We start from the raw sequence: 21,939 nt of genomic DNA, 5'->3' as shown, positions 1-21,939 counted from the left end.
ATCTCCAAGTAAACATTGAAGCCACGACTGTGTCACTGGACCATTGCTCTTTTTGGGTTTCCAATCTGGATAAATGGCCGGAGCTAGCCACTTACGCCTTGGAGATCTTGTCATGCCCCGCAGCCAGCGTTCTGTCTGAACGTGTGTTCAGCGCTGCTGGTGGTGTGCTGACAGATAAGCGCATGCGGCTCTCCACTGATAATGTAGACAGACTCACGTTCATAAAGATGAACAAATCATGGATCCGAAACGACTTTTCTACCCCTGTGTCATCCTGGGGAGAGTAAAAGCTTGATGACTGGTTAAAATCACCCTACCAACCGTTTTAAGCTTTCAAATTACTAATCATGTTTATCTGTATCTTGGCTGGAAAATAATTTGGGCTTTGTAGCAGTGTGCAGCACTGATCCTATTAGGCCATCTATACTAAAGCTTCACCAGATTTAAAATTAATAATAATTTTTAGCTGCATCTAGCCTGGAAAATAATTTTGGGGCTCCGAGATGCGCAAGACACATAAGTGCCTTCTTGCTGCACTACCTGCAGCATGACCCTCATATTGTCAGAATTCGAAGTAATCATGACTACTGGGTTGCCACACTCTTAGATCCCCCAAACTTTTCGATCAACCTTTTCATTTTAATAAAGACCAAAAAAATGGTCATTTTTGAAATTATAAGCATTAGCAGGTTGTTAGAAACTGAAATCAAACAGTTTTCAACTCAAAACTTTATTCTAGGTGATGTTACATTTTCACATAGGACCCCTTGTTCGAAAGGAGCTTCTGAACTCTCTCGTCCATTGAATTTGTCAGGTTTTGGATGGTTTCTGCTTCAATTGTTTTGCATGAGGACAGAATACCCTCCCAGAGCTGTTGCTTAGATGTGAACTGCCTCCCGCCATCATAGACACTCCTTTTAATGATGCTCCAAAGGTTCTGAATGGGGTACAGGTCAGGGGAGCATGGGGGTCACACCATAAGTTTGTCCCCTTTTATGCCCATATCAGCCAGAGATGCAGATGTTTCATGTACAGCATGAGATGGTGCATTATCATGCAGAAAAATGATCTTGCTGTGAAATACACGGTTCTTCTTCTTGAACCATGGCAGGAAGTGCTGTTTGAGAAAATCCACATACATTATGGAGTTCATCTTTAGCGCCTTCAGGGATCCTAAAGGGGCCGACAATCTCTCTCCCCATGATTCCAGCCCAAAACATTACTCCACCTCCTCCTTGTTGGCGCTGTAGCCGTGTTTGCGTGGGGTGTCCATCAACCAGCCATCCTCCACTCCATCCATCTGGACCATCGAGCGCTGCACGGCACTCATCCGTGAACAAAACAGTTTTGAAATCAGTCTTCATGTAATGTTTGGCCCACTGGAGCCGTTTCTGCTTGTGTGAAGTGGATAGAGGAGGTCGACAGGATGGCGTATGCACAGCTGCAAACCTCTGAAGGACCCTGCATCTTGTTGTTCGGGGGACGTTGGAGGCACAAGCAGCTTCAAAAACTTGTCTGCTGCTATGACAAGGCTTTTTTGCCGCTGCTCTTTCAACCTGACGTAATTGCCTGTAGGAAAGAGTCCTCAATTTGCCCTTATCAGCACGCACACGTGTGTACTGTGAATCAGCTACATACTTCTTGATTGCCAAGACACTTCATCCTGATCATCGCACAATGTTGATTGTAGTCATGCCTTGACATAAACACTCCACAATTTGTTGCTTCTCAGCAGCCGACACATCCTTTTTCTTTCCCATTTTGGCAGAAAATGTAGGCTGCTTAATAATGTGAGACAGCCTTCTTAAGTAGTCTTGCCTTTCATTGGACACACCTGCCAAACTAATTAGCACAGGTGTCTGCAATTGCTTACAGTGATATAAAGAGCCCTGACACACATCACCATCAATGAGTTTAACTGACAAACAAACAAATTCTTCCCTTATCACTCCTAAACACTTTTTGCATAATAATTTGGAACGCAGTGTACATGTGCTTTTCCACAAAACACCAGTGGTTCACGTAGTGAATCTTACAGTTCTAACTTGCCAACCGTGGTCTGTATGGAGTTGTTCAATAAAGGGCCCAAAATGAAGATAACATAGATGGGAGAGGTCTCTATGAATAGGAATTCCTAAGTATTTGATACCCTGTGAGGGCCAGGCAAAGGGAAAGTTGGACTGGATGGAATCCTATATGGATTTGGGGAGGGAGACATCGAGGGCCTCAGACTTCGCTGCATTGATTTTAAAATTTGACCATGTAACAAAGTGATCTATTTCAGCCATAACAGCATGGATGGATGTATGTGATTGAGTGATATATACTAGGACATCATCAGCAAATAGAGAGCACTTGTACTCGGTGCCTCCCACCTCAATCCACCTAATATTGGGGTTATGGCGAATTGATGAGAGCAGGTGCTCCGTCACTAGGATGTATAAGAGAGGGGACAGAGGACATCCCTGCCTTGTCCCATTGGTGATTGTGAAAGGTGATGAAAATGTTCTGATGCACCCCCTGGGCCTTGGGACACCCGGAGTCGGACCCTTTTTGGTGGATGCTGGTGGTTGTAGTCTTCGTGGCGGCGACCCGGTTCCGTGGCTCAGGGTGGTCAAACCAGTGGCGGAACTATTTATGTGGTTTTGATGTTTAAATGTCCGACTACGCCACCCGTGGATTGCGGTCAGAGTGAACCGCCGCTGCAGGGCAGACCGCTGAGGCTGGTGTTGTGGGTGCAGCAGAGCGTAGCATAACTCCCCACGGGAGGAGTATAGCCTCAGGGCAGTGTATGCGGAGGATGGGGGTGATGGTGCAGGGCAGCAGCAGTAACGACACGGAGTCAGTGATGCAGTCCAGGGCCTTTACTCACAGTTCTTATTATCCAGACCACGTCTGCAGGTAACGGCTGCCCACGTCGTACTGTGCTCACCAGGTGAGGGGCTCAGACAACTCCCAGATAACTTTGGAGCGCTTCACAGGACCCCCCTTTGTGTGTCCTTTGTCTGGCCTTTCTTACCAACCCTTCTGTCCGGCTGCCTCGGGCCTCCTCTTGGTAAACTTGGCGCCAGTTTCCCTGACCCTATGTGGTGCCTTCCTAGTGGGTGTAGCGAGGGGCTGCGCCACATAAAATGTCACAGCCTCCGGTTTCTAGCTGAGGGTCGTTTCCTGCCTCCACTAGTTTCGGGGACCGGTCTCCCCCTTTGGCCTGACCCCTCCACGCAGGTGGATTCGGGCGTGCGGTGGCGATTCGCCCGTCCGCACCCCTGGGATCCCTTCATTCCTCGTCCCTGGAGCCTTCTCCGCTCCTCTTCCTTCCTTCTCCCTCTTCCAGGCCTGGGCCTCTGTTACTAGGCCCGCCTCCGGAGCAGAGCTCATGCAGAGCCCCTGCTCCCTGCCACTTCTGCTCAGACTTCTCTGCACTGAACTAAGATGGTGCCCACCTTTTATACTCCCTTCTCAATGCACCCAGGAACTGCTTCCTCCCTGCTCCTGCACTACAGGGTTCCCCTTCCTCAGTGTTCCCTCCCCCCACTCCAGCCAGGGACAGGGACTGTCGTGCCCATCTCAGAGGCATATTGGTCGCCCTGCCCCACGGCAATGTGGTGTAATGCATGCAGGTGTCAGGTCCTGATCCACACTCCATCCTTACCTGAGAGTGAGATATCACACCTCTGGGTGAGGTGCAATACCTCTGTAGCAACCGAGCCCTCAGGGTGCTACAGTTCCATTTATCTTCAGCCTAGGTGACGTATTGTGATACAGGGCCGTGATTTTGGCTATAAAAGGGTCCCCTAGACCCCTACCCCAAGCTTTTTAAGAGAATCATATATGGCGTGCCAGGAGACTCTATGGAATGCTTTCTCAGCATCCAACGAGAGTATCTAATTACAAATTTTTAACTGCATCTAGCCCAGGAAATACTTTGTGCCTAGTAGCAGTGTCTGCTAGTCAGCGGATTATCCCGGCTGTTAAGCAAGCTACACCACCTGTAGTTTAGACACTTAATTTTTTCAAAGGAAATGCTTCGGGACCATGGGATACTCAGTGAAGAGCATCAGGAGGCACCCCAAGGCATAGGGGCTGGGACTGGCAGTAGGATGCCTTGCGGTGGACAGCCGAACTCGATCCTTATAAAAGCTTTTTAACTGCAGCAGCTTTAGTGGACGCTACTGGAGCTGGAATTACGCGGCTGCTAGCATGAGACTTGCCCTCCAATAGATCCTTGTAAATGGATTTAAAGTGTATTCATTCAAATTAGAGAGACAATTTAAATTAAAAAGCTTAGAGCTGCCTCCACCACAGGGGGGCTCGCTCGACCCACCAGCGGACAGGCACCAGTATTGGGAGAGGGGGGCTGGCCATCAGGGTTCACCGCGGCTCTGGCACAAACCCGGCGACACGGAGGTGGCACGGGCAGGAGCGGACTGGCCGTGTCGGCTTCTCACTTTTTGGATTTTAGAAGGGCATGACATGCCTATATCTGTGTCTCCCCCTCCTTTTACTCCTCCACCTCTTTTATTTTCGCATGACTATATGTACTTGTCACTTTTCCATGTGTTAATTATGTCTTCTGAGCAGTTTGTCAGCTTTTGGACACCTGTGAAGGTGTTTTCTATGTGTTTCTATGTGTTTTTGTTTGCCTGCCATTGGTTTTAACGGTGTTCGAAGGTGTTCGACGAACAGTTCGACGAACAGTTCGGCGAACACACGGGTGTTCGACGAACCGAACCGAACTCGAACACTACGGGGGTGGCTCAACACTAAAAAGGACCAGCCTGACCACCACCAGCATGATCGGGCACATGGCAGCAAAGCACCTGACTTTGTGGGCCGAACCCCAGGGTCCAGGAACAGTGTCTGCAGATGGCACCATTGCTTTTTCTGCTGGTGTGCATGCAAGCCAATCCCCTGTCAATGGTGCATGCGAAGAAGCCTCCTGCCCTGCACCTGTCGTTGCACACTCTCAAGTAGCATCATCAGGAAGCACGTCCATGTCCTTGTCCCAGCGCAGCGTTCAGTTGTCCATACCCCAGTCCTTGGAATGCAGGCGCAAATATGCAGCCAACGCCCCACAGGCCACAGTACTAAATTCTCACATTTCACGACTGCTTGGCTCGAAATGTTGCCTTTTAGGCTTGTGGAGACGGAAGCATTCCGCAACCTGATGGCGGCGACCGTCCCTCGGTACTCGGTCCCCAGCCACCACTATTTCTCCCGGTGTGCCGTCCGCGCATTACACAAGCACGTGTCCCAAAACATTAGCCGTGCCCTCAACAACACAGTTACCGGGAAAGTCCACCTAACCACGGACACATGGACAAGTGCTTGTGGGCAGCGACGGTACATCTCGCCGACGGCACACTGGGTTAACATAGTGGAAGCCGGGACCCAGTCGGACCTTGGGACGGAACACGTCCTCCCGACGCCAAGGATTTTGGGCCCTAGGTCAATCCAGGTTGCCCCCACGGTCTACAGCTCCTGCACCTCATCCTCCTCAGCCTCCATCTCCGAAATGACCACATCAGTCACAAGCTGTAAGCACTGCAGCACTGCCTCCGCCAAGCGGCAACAGGCTGCGCTGAAGCTAATATGCTTAGGTGACAAACCGCACAATGCTGAAGATTTGTGGACAGCTCTGAAATAGCAGGCAGATCTGTGGCTCATACCGCTGAACCTACAGCCTGGCATGGTTGTGTGTGACAATGGCCGGAACCTGGTGGCGGCTCTGAGGCGAGACGAGCTCACACACGTACCATGCCTGGCCCATGTGCTTAACCTCGTGGTTCAGCGGTTTCTCAAACCCTACCCGGAGCTGCCATATCTGTTTGTTAAAGTACGCCGCCTGTGTGCCCATTTTAGAAAGTCAGCTTCAGCTTCTGCCACCCTTGCCGTGTTTCAGCAGCATTTGCAGCTTCTGGCTCACAGACTGGTGTGTGATGTTCCCACGCGTTGGAACTCTACACTGCAGATGTTGGGAAGGATTTGTGAGCAGAAGAGGGAAGTTGTTGAGTACTAGCATCAACAAGGCCATCGGTATTCAGTTCAGACTCCACACATAAGACCTCAGGAGTGGACATGGATGTCAGAAATATGTACTATCTTCCAAAACTTTGAGGACTCCACCAAGATGGTGAGCGGTGATAACTAGAGATGAGCGTTGTTCTACTCGAACTGTTCGCCAATCTCAAATTCGAGCTGTTTTGGGCGGTGTTCGAGCCGGTCGGCGAACACGAACAATTTGAGAAAAATTCGGCTGTTCGAGGTTATGTTCGATAACTGTTCGTGCACCAAAATCATAACTGGATTTTTTCTCAGTAATGATGAAAATTAATGTTAATACGCAGTTTGAGTGTACAGCGGGGCGGGGGGAGGGGCAGGGGATGGATCTCTGCAGGAACAATGAAGATCTCCATTTTTTTTTCTCTTTCCCGCATTTGCAGTGGGGAGGTGCAATCTGTCAGCCTATCAGCAGCGCACACACGGAGCGAAGTGCTTTTTTTCACACAAGCAAGGGCATGTGTTATTGGCAGTGTATGTCACATGTCCTTGCCCTATAAGACCAAGCCATTTTCCCCGTCGCCACCATTTTCTCACTGCTGCAGCTGCGTGTTAGACGGCACCGCTGTTGCTGTGTGCGCTATACCTTGTTAATTTCAAGCCAATTTTCGCACAAATATACAGATAGCTTGGGAGTAGGGAATAGTTGTGATTGCAGTCCTTTTAAGGACTAGGTTACAGCATTTCCTACGACTTTTATCAAGCAGGTCTGTGCTCTTAAATAGATAGATTGTGGGAGTAAAGACTAATTGTAATTGGAGTCCTTTTCAGGACTAGGTTACATCAGTTCCTATCAGTTTTTGCCAGGCAGGTCTGTGCCAGTGCTGTGCAAGTTTTTTTCACAGCATTTGGCTGAATCTAGCAAAGCTAATCCTTTTTGGCCTATTGCAGAGTGTGTTAGTCAGTGGAGTAGCCTATCTGTGTTGCAAGATATACCACCTGTGTATAGAATACCAATTTTTTTACTGCACCTAGTGAAGTAAAATCTTTTGGGCATAGCATCATTCTATTAGTCCATCTATACTGACCTCCATCAGGTTGCAAATTAAAAATAATTTTTTTCTGCATCTAGCTCTGAAAAAATATTTGGGCTTCTAGCAGTGTGTGGGACTTGGTCTATTAGTCCATCTATACTGACCTCCATCAGGTTGCAAATTAAAAATAATTTTTTTCTTCATTTATCTCTGAAAAAATATTTGGGCTTCTAGCAGCGTGTGGGACTTGTTCTATTAGTCCATTTATACTGACCTCCATCAGGTTGCAAATTAAAAATAATTTTTTTCTGCATCTAGCTCTGAAAAAATATTTGGGCTTCTAGCAGTGTGTGGGACTTGGTCTATTAGTCCATCTATACTGACCTCCATCAGGTTGCAAATTAAAAATAATTTTTTTCTTCATTTATCTCTGAAAAAATATTTGGGCTTCTAGCAGCGTGTGGGACTTGTTCTATTAGTCCAGCTATACTGACCTCCATCAGGTTGCAAATTAAAAATATTTTTTTTCTGCATCTAGCTCTGAAAAAATATTTGGGCTTCTAGCAGTGTGTGGGACTTGGTCTATTAGTCCATCTATACTGACCTCCATCAGGTTGCAAATTAAAAATAATTTTTTTCTTCATTTAGCTCTGAAAAAATATTTGGGCTTCTAGCAGTGTGTGGGACTTGTTCTATTAGTCCTTCTTCTATACTGACCTCCAGCAGGTTGCAAATTGAATATAATTTTTTTCTGCATCTAGCTCTGAAAAAATATTTGGGCTTCTAGCGGTGTGTGGGACTTGGTCTATTAGTCCATCTATACTGACCTCCATCAGGTTGCAAATTAAAAATAATTTTTTTCTGCATCTAGCTCTGAAAAAATATTTGGGCTTCTAGCAGTGTGTGGGACTTGGTCTATTAGTCCATCTATACTGACCTCCATCAGGTTGCAAATTGAATAAAAAAATTTTCTGCATCTAGCTCTGAAAAAATATTTGGGCTTCTAGCGGTGTGTGGGACTTGGTCTATTAGTCCATCTATACTGACCTCCATCAGGTTGCAAATTAAAAATAATTTTTTTCTGCATCTAACCCAGCCAATAGTTTTGGCCTAATACCACAGTTTGGCCACTCAGCTCTGCTCGGTTACCATCCATTGTTTGTGAATTAGTTAACCACCAAAATGAGTGGAAAAAGGCCTGCTGCTGGTGGAAAGGGGAATAGGCGTGTTGGGAAGGGGAAAAAAGGTTGTGTCCGTGGGGTAGGTGCAGAAGAAAGACCATCTTCCAGCCAAACTAAAATGTCTACTTCTTTTAGCGGACAATGTGATAAGATCCCTTTCTTACGGCCACGCCAATCGCTACAAATTCCAGATGAGGCACAAAAACAGCAGGTGCTTCAACGGATATCAAGTGCTCCTTTAAGTGGGCTCTCCTCCACATCAACTTCAACATCACAAATACTCCAGTCCTCAAAGGTGTCACCCAAATCGCACTTGCTTCCTCACAGCTCCCAAATCTCCAGCTGCCCGTCTGAGTATGAGGTAGAACAGATGGTTGAGTCTGCAGAGCTGTTTACTCATACTATAGCCTGGGAATCAGAGGTCGACTCCAGCGCTTCTGTGAATCCAGACGAGGAAATGATCTGCACTGATGCCCAGAATCTTTATGAGTCGGATCCAGGACCAGACGCAGAAGGTTCTGACCATAATGTAGACCCTCATTCCCAAACTGTAACTCCTGTTGGTGGAGACAATGAGGAAGACGATGATAAGACTCAAATACCTGATTGGAGCGACAACTTTAGTTTTTTGTCAGGGCAGGAACAGGTTGGCTCTGAGGACGACGGGTGTGATAACGCACAGGGTGATGATGATGAGGTCGGAGATCCCACTTACTGTCAACCCACAGTCAGCCAAGAGATGAGGTCAGCAGAGGAGGTGGAGGAAGATGCTAGTGACGACGAGGTCAGGTTGCGCCTTCCTGGACAGAGACGTAGTACTGGAAGCACGTCAACAACTGCATCCTCAAACACAACTCTGCCTCTCACCACAAGTCGTGGTGGCTCTTCAGGTCGCATGGGTGCTAAGCCTTGCATAGCCTGGGCATTTTTTCAGATCGATAAAGATGACCCAACTCGTGTTATCTGTAACATTTGTCAGCAAAAGCTAAGTAGAGGCCAAAAAATACATAGTTTGAGTACTTCATGCATGAACCGGCACATGGACATGAAGCATAAGTTGCAGTGGGAAGCTCAGTGTGCTACAATGCGGCCTAGCCGGCCGGGCCAACCGCCGTCTGCCATATCTTGTGCATCCGCGGCCTCTTCATCCTCTGTGACTGGGGGGACAGCAGTCACGCCTGTTTTGGGGCGCAGACCTGCCACCTCTTTACCCGCAACAGCCAGCGTGATTGGCAGGTCATCATTTTCTTTGGAGGTGGTAACACCAGCTGGTCTTGAGCGCTGTCCGACATCGATAGCACCACCTTTGGATCAAGGCAACCTAACATGTCCGCCTGCATCTTCCTCACAGACCGGCAGTTTGCCGGGGACACCCTTATCAACCCCGTCTAAGCACAATAGCCAGCCCTCGGTCCCTCAGATGTGGACAAGTAAAAGACCATTTCCTCCTAGCCATGAGAAAGCTAAGAGGTTGAATTTCACCATCTGCAAGCTCTTGGCTACAGAAATGCTGCCTTTCCGCCTGGTGGACACAGAGGATTTTCGAGACCTTATGTCCGTCGCAGTGCCCCAGTACCAGATGCCCAGTCGGAACTTCTTCTCAAAGAAAGGTGTGCCTGCGCTCCACCAGCATGTCGCACACAACATCACCGCTTCTTTGAGAAACTCTGTGTGTGACAGGGTGCATTTCACCACAGACACTTAGACGAGTAGGCATGGACAGGGGCGTTACATGTCGCTGACTGGGCACTGGGTAACTATGGTGACAGCAGGACAAGGGGCTGCTGTCCAAGTCTTGCCGTCCCCACGAGTTGTGCGTCAATCCTCTTTATGTCAAAGTTCCTCCACTGCTTCTGCCTCCTCAACCTCCTCTCGGTCTTCCACCTGCACCCAAAGCCTGTCTGGTCATGCCACAAGCTTTCTAACTGCGCAGAAGGGATCCTGCACACCTCCTTACTATGCTGGCAGTAGGGCTCAACGTCATCAGGCGGTTTTTACATTGAAATGTCTGGGAAATGTGAGTCACACAGCTGAGGAGTTGTGGTCAGCTCTGGAGAACCAATTTCATGAATGGTTGTCTCCACTGGACCTGAAACCAGGGAAGGCCGTGTGCGACAATGCTGCAAACCTGGGTGCGGCCCTTCGCCGGGGCAATGTCACACACGTGCCTTGTATGGCTCACGTGTTGAACCTGGTTGTCCAGCAATTTTTAGCCCACTATCCCAGACTAGATGGCCTTCTGCAGAGGGCACGGTCGCTGTGTGCTCACTTCCGCCGTTCGCATCCCGCAGCTCAGCGACTTACATCTCTACAGAAGTCGTTGGGCCTGCCACTTCACCGGCTAAAATGCGATGTGCCTACCCGGTGGAATTCAACTCTGCACATGTTGCAGCGACTGTGGCAGCACCGACAAGCCCTGGTGCAATACGTTCTGACGTATAGCCTGGGCCAACGAGATTCAGAGGTGGGGCAAATCACGCTGGAGGAGTGGTCTCAGATCAGGGACCTATGCACCCTTCTGCACAGTTTTGAAATGGCGACGAAGATGTTTAGTGCTGACGATGCCATTATCAGCATGACTATTCCAGTGATTTACATGCTGGAGCACATGTTAAACAGAATTCGGAGTCAGGTGGTGGCACAAGAGGAGGTGGAGGAAGTAGAGGAGGAGGAGTTGTATGCGGAAGGGCTAACATCTGCAAGGTCCAGACGGTCGGCAGCACCAAGGCGGCAGGCATGTGAGGGTGGGGGAGATGATTTTACCAGGGCGCATGGTAGCAGCCAAACTAGTGAGGAAGGTGCAGGAGCCCAGGAAGAAGTGGAGGACGAACTGATGGAAGACTCATCAGATGAGGGAGACCTTGATCACATTTCTGTTGTGCGAGGTTGGGGGGAGAGGACAGAGGAAGGAAGCATGATTGTTACCTCGCCACCAACACAACAGGGACTTGGTGCTCCTGGATGCGCAACACACATGAGTGCCTTCTTGCTGCACTACCTGCAACATGACCCTCGAATTGTGAGAATTAGAAATAATCCTGACTACTGGGTTGCCACACTGTTAGATCCCCGGTACAAAAGTAAATTTGCAGAAATTATTCCTGCCATAGAAAGGGATGCACGCATGCAGGAGTATCAGCAGAGACTGTTGCAGAATCTTACATGTGCTTTTCCACAAAATACCAGTGGTGCACGTAGTGAATCTCACAGTTCCAACTTGCCAACCGTGGGACCGTCAAGTGTTCAGCACTCAAACCGTAACAGAACCACAGTATCTGCTGGTAACATCAATTTTGCGGAATCATTTCACCACTTTTTTAGCCCATCCTTTGCAAGGCCACAGGAGACAAGAAGTCTGACACATAGTCAACGCCTAGAGACGATGGTACAGGAGTATCTCCAAGTAAACATTGAAGCCACGACTGTGTCACTGGACCCTTGCTCTTTTTGGGCTTCCAATCTGGATAAATGGCCGGAGCTAGCCACTTACGCCTTGGAGATCTTGTCATGCCCCGCAGCCAGCGTTCTGTCTGAACGTGTGTTCAGCGCTGCTGGTGGTGTGCTGACAGATAAGCGCACGCGGCTCTCCACTGATAATGTAGACAGACTCACGTTCATAAAGATGAACAAATCATGGATCCGAAACGACTTTTCTACCCCTGTGTCATCCTGGGGAGAGTAAAAGCTTGATGATTGGTTAAAATCACCCTACCAACCGTTTTAAGCTTTCAAATTACTAATCATGTTTATCTGTATCTTGACTGGAAAATAATTTGGGCTTTGTAGCAGTGTGCAGCACTGATCCTATTAGGCCATCTATAATAAGCTTCACCAGATTTAAAATTAAAAATAATTTTTAGCTGCATCTAGCCCGGAAAATAATTTTGGGGCTCCGAGATGCGCAAGACACATAAGTGCCTTCTTGCTGCACTACCTGCAGCATGACCCTCATATTGTCAGAATTCGAAGTAATCATGACTACTGGGTTGCCACACTCTTAGATCCCCCAAACTTTTCGATCAACCTTTTCATTTTAATAAAGACCAAAAAAATGGTCATTTTTGAAATTATAAGCATTAGCAGGTTGTTAGAAACTGAAATCAAACAGTTTTCAACTCAAAACTTTATTCTAGGTGATGTTACATTTTCACATAGGACCCCTTGTTCGAAAGGAGCTTCTGAACTCTCTCGTCCATTGAATTTGTCAGGTTTTGGATGGTTTCTGCTTCAATTGTTTTGCATGAGGACAGAATACCCTCCCAGAGCTGTTGCTTAGATGTGAACTGCCTCCCGCCATCATAGACACTCCTTTTAATGATGCTCCAAAGGTTCTGAATGGGGTAGAGGTCAGGGGAGCATGGGGGTCACACCATAAGTTTGTCCCCTTTTATGCCCATATCAGCCAGAGATGCAGATGTTTTATGTGCAGCATGAGATGGTGCATTATCATGCAGAAAAATGATCTTGCTGTGAAATACACGGTTCTTCTTCTTGAACCATGGCAGGAAGTGCTGTTTGAGAAAATCCACATACATTATGGAGTTCATCTTTAGCGCCTTCAGGGATCCTAAAGGGGCCGACAATCTCTCTCCCCATGATTCCAGCCCAAAACATTACTCCACCTCCTCCTTGTTGGCGCTGTAGCCGTGTTTGCGTGGGGTGTCCATCAACCAGCCATCCTCCACTCCATTCATCTGGACCATCGAGCGCTGCACGGCACTCATCCGTGAACAAAACAGTTTTGAAATCAGTCTTCATGTAATGTTTGGCCCACTGGAGCCGTTTCTGCTTGTGTGAAGTGGATAGAGGAGGTCGACAGGATGGCGTATGCACAGCTGCAAACCTCTGAAGGACCCTGCATCTTGTTGTTCGGGGGACGTTGGAGGCACAAGCAGCTTCAAAACTTGTCGGCTGCTATGACAAGGCTTTTTTGCCGCTGCTCTTTCAACCTGACGTAATTGCCTGTAGGAAAGAGTCCTCAATTTGCCCTTATCAGCACGCACACGTGTGTACTGTGAATCAGCTACATACTTCTTGATTGCCAAGACACTTCATCTTGATCATCGCACAATGTTGATTGTAGTCATGCCTTGACCTAAACACTCCACAATTTGTTGCTTCTCAGCAGCCGACACATCCTTTTTCTTTCCCATTTTGGCAGAAAATGTAGGCTGCTTAATAATGTGAGAGAGCCTTCTTAAGTAGTCTTGCCTTTCATTGGACACACCTGCCAAACTAATTAGCACAGGTGTCTGCAATTGCTTACAGTGATATAAAGAGCCCTGACACACATCACCATCAATGAGTTTAACTGACAAACAAACAAATTCTTCCCTTATCACTCCTAAACACTTTTTGCATAATAATTTGGAACGCGGTGTACATGTGCTTTTCCACAAAACACCAGTGGTTCACGTAGTGAACCTTACAGTTCTAACTTGCCAACCGTGGTCTGTATGGAATTGTTCAATAAAGGGCCCAAAATTAAGATAACATAGATGGGAGAGGTCTCTATGAATAGGAATTCCTAAGTATTTGATACCCTGTGAGGGCCAGGCAAAGGGAAAGTTGGACTGGATGGAATCCTATATGGAGTTAGGGAGGGAGACATCGAGGGCCTCAGACTTCGCTGCATTGATTTTAAAATTTTACCATGTAACAAAGTGATCTATTTCAGCCATAACAGCAGGGATGGATATATGTGATTGAGTGATATATACTAGGACATCATCAGCAAATAGAGAGCACTTGTACTCGGTGCCTCCCACCTCAATCCACCTAATATTGGGGTTATGGCGAATTGATGAAAGCAGGTGCTCCGTCACTAGGATGTATAAGAGAGGGGACAGAGGACATCCCTGCCTTGTCCCATTGGTGATTGTGAAAGGTGATGAAAATGTTCTGACGCACCCCCTGGGCCTTGGGACACCCGGAGCCGGACCCTTTTTGGTGGATGCTGGTGGTTGTAGTCTTCGTGGCGGCGATCCGGTTCCGTGGCTCAGGGCGGTCAAACCAGTGGCGGAACTATTTATGTGGTTTTGATGTTTAAATGTCCGACTACGCCACCCGTGGATTGCGGTCAGAGTGAACCGCCGCTACAGGGCAGACCGCTAAGGCTGGTGTTGTGGGTGCAGCAGAGCGTAGCATAACTCCCCACGGGAGGAGTATAGCCTCAGGGCAGTGTATGCGGAGGATGGGGGTGATGGTGCAGGGCAGCAGCAGTAACGACACGGAGTCAGTGATGCAGTTCAGGGCCTTTACTCACAGTTCTTATTATCCAGACCACGTCTGCAGGTAACGGCTGCCCACGTCGTACTGTGCTCACCAGGTGAGGCGCTCAGACAACTCCCAGATAACTTTGGAGCGCTTCACAGGACCCCCTTTGTGTGTCCTTTGTCTGGCCTTTCTTACCAACACTTCTGTCCGGCTGCCTCGGGCCTCCTCTTGGTAAACTTGGCGCCAGTTTCCCTGACCCTATGTGGTGCCTTCCTAGCGGGTGGAGCAAGGGGCTGCGCCACATAAAATGTCAGAGCCTCCGGTTTCTAGCTGAGGGTCGTTTCCTGCCTCCACTAGTTCGGGGACCGGTCTCCCCCTTTGGCCTGACCCCTCCACGCAGGTGGATTCGGGCGTGCGGTGGCGACTCGCCCGTCCGCACCCCTGGGATCCCTTCATTCCTCGTTCCTGGAGCCTTCTCCGCTCCTCTTCCTTCCTTCTCCCTCTTGCAGGCCTGGGCCTCTGTTACTAGGCCCGCCTCCGGAGCAGAGCTCATGCAGAGCCCCTGCTCCCTGCCACTTCTGCTCAGACTTCTCTGCACTGAACTAAGATGGTGCCCACCTTTTATACTCCCTTCTCAATGCACCCAGGAACTGCTTCCTCCCTGCTCCTGCACTGCAGGGTTCCCCTTCCTCAGTGTTCCCTCCCCCCACTCCAGCCAGGGACAGGGACTGTCGTGCCCATCTCAGGGGCATATTGGTCGCCCTGCCCCACGGCAATGTGGTGTAATGCATGCAGGTGTCGGGTCCTGATCCACACTCCATCCTTATCTGAGAGTGAGATATCACACCTCTGGGTGAGGTGCAATACGTCTGTAGCAACCGAGCCCTCGGTGCTACAGTTCCATTTATCTTCAGCCTAGGTGACGTATTGTGATAAAGGGCCGTGATTTTGGCTATAAAAGGGTCCCCTAGACCCCTACCCCAAGCTTTTTAAGAGAATCATATATGGCGTGCCAGGAGACTCTATGGAATGCTTTCTCAGCATCCAACGAGAGTATCTACTTACAAATTTTTAACTGCATCTAGCCCAGGAAATACTTTGTGCCTAGTAGCAGTGTCTGCTAGTCAGCGGATTATCCTGGCTGTTAAGCAAGCTACACCACCTGTAGTTTGGACACTTAATTTTTTCAAAGGAAATGCTTCGGGACCACGGGATACTCAGTGAAGAGCATCAGGAGGCACCCCAAGGCATAGGGGCTGGGACTGGCAGTAGGATGCCTTGCGGTGGACAGCCGAGCTCGATCTTTATAAAAGCTTTTTAACTGCAGCAGCTTTAGTGGACGCTACTGGAGCTGCAATTACTGCTGGCATGAGACTTGCCCTCCAATAGATCCTTGTAAATGGATTTAAAGTGTATTCATTCAAATTAGAGAGACAATTTAAATTAAAAAGCTTAGAGCTGCCTCCACCAAAGGGGGGCTCGCTCGACCCACCAGCGGACAGGCACCAGTATTGGGAGAGGGGGGCTGGCCGTCAGGGTTCACCGCGGCTCTGGCACAAACCCGGCGACACGGAGGTGGCACGGGCAGGAGCGGACTGAACTTGTCGGCTTCTCACTTTTTGGATTTTAGAAGGGCATGACATGCCTATATCTGTGTCTACCCCTCCTTTTACTCCTCCACCTCTTTTCTTTTCGCATGACTATATGTACTTGTCACTTTTCCATGTGTTAGTTGTGTCTTCTGAGCAGTTTGTCAGCTTTTGGACACCTTTGAAGGTGTTTTCTATGTGTTTCTATGTGTTTTTGTTTGCCTGCCATTGGGTTTAACGGTGTTCGAAGGTGTTCGACGAACAGTTCGACGAACAGTTCGGCGAACACACGGGTGTTCGACGAACCGAACCGAACTCGAACACTACGGGGGTGGCTCAACACTAGTGATAACGCCATAATTAGCGTCACCACCCGCTTCTCTGTCTTCTGAAACGCTCTTTTCTCACAATCAAAGAGGATGCATTGCAGGCGGAGCACGATGAGATGGAGCAAGGAACCATACAGGGTGATTACACACAGCCAAGCCTCATCTCATCCCAACGTGGATTGGGTGACAGTGAGGAACAGGAGGAGGAGGAGGAAGGACAGGAGTTAATTTATGCACTATAGACGTTACTACCTGCACAGCTGTCATACCGTCTGTTCAGCGTGGATGGACAGAGGTCAGAGAGGAGGAGGAGGAGTAGGAGAGCATGGTCAGTCATCCTCTTGGTGAGAACAGGGACGTCTTGCCTGTTAGTAGTCGGGTACGCATGACTGAGTTTATGTTACACTGCTTTTCCCATGACCCTCGCATTCTCAAAATTTTGGGTGACAGTCATTACTGGTTGGTGACACTTCTAGACCCACTCTACAAGGAGAACTTTATATCTCTTATTCCTGAGGCGGACAGGTCTACAAAAATGGGGCTGTACCCGAAGGCCCATGTTGCGGAACTATTAAAAAAATTCCAATAGAAAAAGCTGGCGGCAGAGGGCACACTTCGTTAGACAACCAGGGAGTACAGGAGAGAGACACAACTTCAATCCAGCAGAGGCAGGGGAACACTGTCAATGTTCTGGGAGAGTTTTCTCAGACCCTCCCATCGCACAGGCCCTGAGGCACAGGGTACTCTCACAAGGAGTGCAAAGTTTGGGAAGATGCTGAGGGAGTACCTTGCCAACCGTACCAATGTCCTCCGTGATTCCGCTGTGCCTTATAATTATTAGATATCCAAGCTGGATGCGTGTAATGAACTGGCTCTCTATGCCTTGGAGGTCCTGGCCTGCCCTGCCGCCAGCGTTTTATCAGAGCAGGTTTTTAGTGCCGCTGGTGGAATTATAACTGATAAGGGCATCTGCCTGTCAACTGAAAATGCGGACAGGCTGACTCTTATAAAAATGAAAAAGGGCTGGAATGGGCCAGACTTCTCAACACCACCGAATGATAGCAGCGTAACTTAAACTCAAATCCAGTGTCTTTTCTTGGGAGGTGTATTCCCATGCACCTTTACACACCCACACATGGGTATATGCTTCTTGAGTTTGGCTATTTGCTCTTGTCCTCCTCCTTCTCCTCATCCTCCACCACCATATCACCAGGGTGACCGTGGTCCATGATGTAACACCCACATAACTTTTTTAAAGGGTGTTGATGATGCCTGTTAAAAAAAAAAAATATTATACAGTATGTTCATGTATACCCCCCAGGGGTAAATGTTTGTCAGCCCATACACTTAGTGCATGGGCATTACAAGTATAGGAGGCCCGCTGATTTCTAATGGGAACATTTCTTTATGAGGCCCTCCTCCATGTCTCTTCCAAGGGTCATTGAAGTGCCTCCAAATTTTTGTCAGCCCTTGCATACACTGCATAGGCCAACACTATGGGAGACTCTCTCCTTTCTAATGGGAATTTGTCATTACTGTGGCCCTGCTCTATGTGTCTTTAATTTCTTAGTGGGGTTTTTACTTAATTTGGTCAGCCGTTGGACTCACTGCATACCCTATAACTGTATAGCAGACTCTCTCCTTTCTAATGGGAATTTGTCATTACTGTGGCCCTGCTCTATGTGTCTTTAGTTTCTTAGTGGAGTTTTTCCTAAATTTGGTCAGCCGTTGGACTCACTGCATACCCTATAACTATATAGTAGACTCTCTCCTTTCTAATGGGAACATGTCGTACTCGTTACTGTGGCCCTGCTCTATGTGTCTTTCAGAGTCCCTACATCATCAATGAAACAGGATGTGTCTGACGATGTGTCACACACCACATTGCCAGATAAGCTTGTAAAATGTTAAAATGACATTTCCCGGTGAATGCATTTGCCTTAAAAAATAACGTAAAAAAAAACAAACAGTAGGATCTTTCTTTAGTATAAAAACAGAGTCGCCAATGTAACCTCAATGTAATCACATTGTTCAGCTCCTGCACCTCCTTCTCCATCTTCGAAATGACCACATCAGTCACAAGCTGAAAGCACTGCAGCACTGCTTTGGCCAAGCGGCAACAGGCTGTGCTGAAGATAACATGCTTAATGCTTAGGTGACAAACCGCCCAGAGCTGCAGAGTTGTTGAAAGCTGTAACACAGCAGCTTGATCTGTGGCTCTCACCACTGAACATACAGCCAGGCATGGTTGTGTGTGACAATGGGCGGAACCTGGTGATGGAGAAATGACAGCCGGAGTAGATACAATTTCCCTCTATGCCAGTTCTTTCACCGAGCTAAAGAATATGGCTGTGGTGAAATACAACTCCCACTGAGAAGCTGTTTCAGATTGAAAAACATTGGGCCCACCAGAGGATTTTATTCTGAGGGCTAACCTTTCTTCCCCGCTCAAGAGTCCCATAGCAGCTGCAAAGTTAGCATTATCATGAACTCTCCTGATGTAGAAGCCTGGGCACACCAGAGGATTTTCTGGTGGGACCGTCCAACCCTGCCGAGAAGCAGTCCTGGCTAAAGAAAAGTGTGTGGGAAGGTTCCCGGACACTCTATGGCTGCTTTTTTACTGAGGTGGAAACCCACGCAAACACGGGGAGAACATACAAAATCCTTGCAGATGTTGTCCTTGCTGGTATTTGAACCCAGGATACCAGCGCTGCAAGGCTTCAGTGCTAACCACTGATCCAATGTGCTGCCGTTCACCCTCTGATATCTAACAGGCTGGAGAAACTTGCACCTACTGCCACTCTATTTTCAGCTCCTTTGTGATAAACTAATGTATTTGGGCAGCCACTCAGTCTACCAAATAAAATTCCTGAGAAGGAAATTGGGGAAAGCTTCGCTACTGGTACTGGGGGCAGTGCTAGTACCATGGCATCATACTATAGTTTACTGGAAATATTCCAGGCTGGTAGGAGGCAAGCAGATTTCCACAGAAAAGTACCAGCAGTAATGTTCAGGGACCCGCGCTTGTAGAAGGCGGAGACAACACCGGGAGAAATAGTTGCGGCTGGGGACCGAGTATGGACACGAGGCATGAGGCTGTGAAAAGCTTCCGCCTCCACGAGCCTAAAAGGCCACATTTCAAGTGAAAGCAGCTTTAGACGACTTCCTGGGAGAAATGACAGCAGGAGTAGATATGGTTTCCCAAGTCCTTTCACCAAGCTAAAGAATATGGCTGTGGTGAAATACAACTCAGCAAAAAAAGCTGTGGACTGGCTCCGTACCGTCCCTGGCCACATTCACTTGACCACATGTTTGTGGGTAGGCGGTCCTTCCCAATATGTTCACTGGGGAGGGCATAGGTAATGTTGTGGGACCCGTGCTTGTGGAAGGCAGAGACGATACCCGGAGAAATAGTGGCAGCTGGGGACCGAGTATTGACACCCGGCCGCCGCCGGCATGAGGCTGTGAAAAGCTTCCACCTCCACGAGCCTAAAAGGCTCCATTTCAAGTGCAAGCAGCTGCCCATAAATCTGGCAGTTTAGTATTGCAGCCTGTGGGTGGATGGGTGGCTGGCTGCATACTTGCGCTTGCATTCCAAGTAACAGAAAACTAAGCAGACGTTGGCCTCTATCATCATCATGGCCTCACCTTGGCACTATGAACTCTCCAGAAGGAGAAGCCAGGGCCCACCGGAGGAGTCTCCGGTTTTCTGGTGGGTCCATCCAACCCTGTCGAGAAGCAGCCCTGGCTAAGAAAAGTGTGGGGGAAGGTTCCCGGACACTCTATGGCTCTTTTTTTAAATGTGGATCAGACGTGCTTATGCATGTTATTTCTCAAACCGGATTGCAGATCAGGCCATTGCCCAACTCTGTGAGTCATGAAATTAAATGCGCAAAGAAAGATGTTTGTGTGTCAAAGCACCACCGAGAAGTGCGAGTTGATGTTGGACGGGCTGCCATTTCTTCTGCAAAAGCTGCTTTAGAGGACTTCCTGGGAGAAATGACACCCAGAGTAGATACGGTTTCCCTCTATGCCAGTCTTTTCACTGAGCTAAAGAATATGGCGGTGGTGAAATACAACTCAGCAAAAAAAGCTGTGGACTGGCTCCGTACCGTCCCTGGCCACATTCACCTGTCCACGTGTTTGTGGTTAGGCGGTCCTTCCCAGTAAGTGAACTGCGGAGAGCACGGGTAATGTTGTGGGACCCGTGCCTGTGGAAGGCGGAGACGACACCGGGAAAAACAGTGGCGGCTGGAGACTGAGTATGGACACCTGGCCGCTGCCGGCATGAGGTTATGAAAAGCATCCATCTCCACGAGCCTAAAAGGCCATATTTCAAGTGAAAGCAGCTTTAGAGGACTTCCTGGGAGAAATGACAGCTGGGTAGATATGGTTTCCCAAGTCCTTTCACCAAGCTAAAGAATATGGCTGTGGTGAAATACATCTCAGCAAAAAAAGCTGTGGACTGGCTCCATACCGTCCCTGGCCACATTCAACTGTCCACGTGTTTGTGGTTAGGCGGTCCTTCCCAGTAAGTGCACTGGGGAGGGCACGGGTAATGTTGTGCGACCCGTGCTTGTGGAAGGCAGAGATGACACCGGGAGAAACAGTGGCGGCTGGGGACCGAGTATGGACAGCCGGCCGCCGCCGGCATGAGGTTATGAAAAGCTTCCGCCTCCCCGAGCCTAAAAGGCCCCATTTCAAGTGCAAGCAGCTGTCAAAAGTTTGGCAGTATAGTATTGCAGCCTGTGGGTGGGTGAGTGGCTGGCTGCAAACTTGCGCTTGCATTCCAAGGAATGGGGTAGGGACAACTGAACACTGCACTGGGACAAGGACGTGGATGGTGATTGTTGCAAGTCTGCAATGACAGGTGCATGGCGGGAGGCGTCTTCACATGCACCAAGGATCACTTATGATGGGCACACTTTTAGGCAGTGACCCGGGAGTCAGAGATGCTTCCAGAGGTCTTCCCCATGCTGTTCCCATGTATTTTCAGCACTGTATGCATGTGTCTGATGATGTGTCACACACCACATGGCCAGATAAGGTTGTAAATTGTTGAAATGACATTTCCTGGTGAATGCATTTGTCTTGGTTGAAAGCAATGCAAAAGTGCAAAAACACATCAAAAACGCTACGTGTGAACATAGCCCAAGGTGTGGAGGAGTATTTTTGTTTTTGGATATTTATTTTGCCTTATATACAAGTCATTAGCCTGGAAAGGATGTTCCTTAACATATTTCCTAGGAAAATCCATTTTGGTTTCGTTTTTGTATGTTTTATTGTGAGTCCGTAAAAGTGGCGTAATACTCTGACAACATTGTTGACAGCAGTAATCTGGGAGTCAGAGATGCTTCCAGGGGTCTTCCCCATGCTGTTCCCATGTGATTTGAGCACTGTTCCCATCGATTTGGGCAATTTTTAGGCCCTCTGCAGACCGTCGGGGGGAGCCGCCTGCAAAATGCTCGCGTTTCCCATAGACTTAATTTGGGCTCGTTGCTTTGGTCGAGCACCCTAGTATTCCAATTTGCTCGACCCGAGCAACAAGTACCCGAGCCTTTTAGTGCTCGCTCATCACTAGATGGTAGAA

The sequence above is a fragment of the Phyllobates terribilis genome, unplaced genomic scaffold, assembly GCF_046119375.1.
Source record: "Phyllobates terribilis strain yellow unplaced genomic scaffold, ASM4611937v1 Scaffold_9__5_contigs__length_417890890, whole genome shotgun sequence".
Taxonomy (NCBI): domain Eukaryota; kingdom Metazoa; phylum Chordata; class Amphibia; order Anura; family Dendrobatidae; genus Phyllobates; species Phyllobates terribilis.
Note: the sequence above shows the minus strand (reverse complement) of the source record.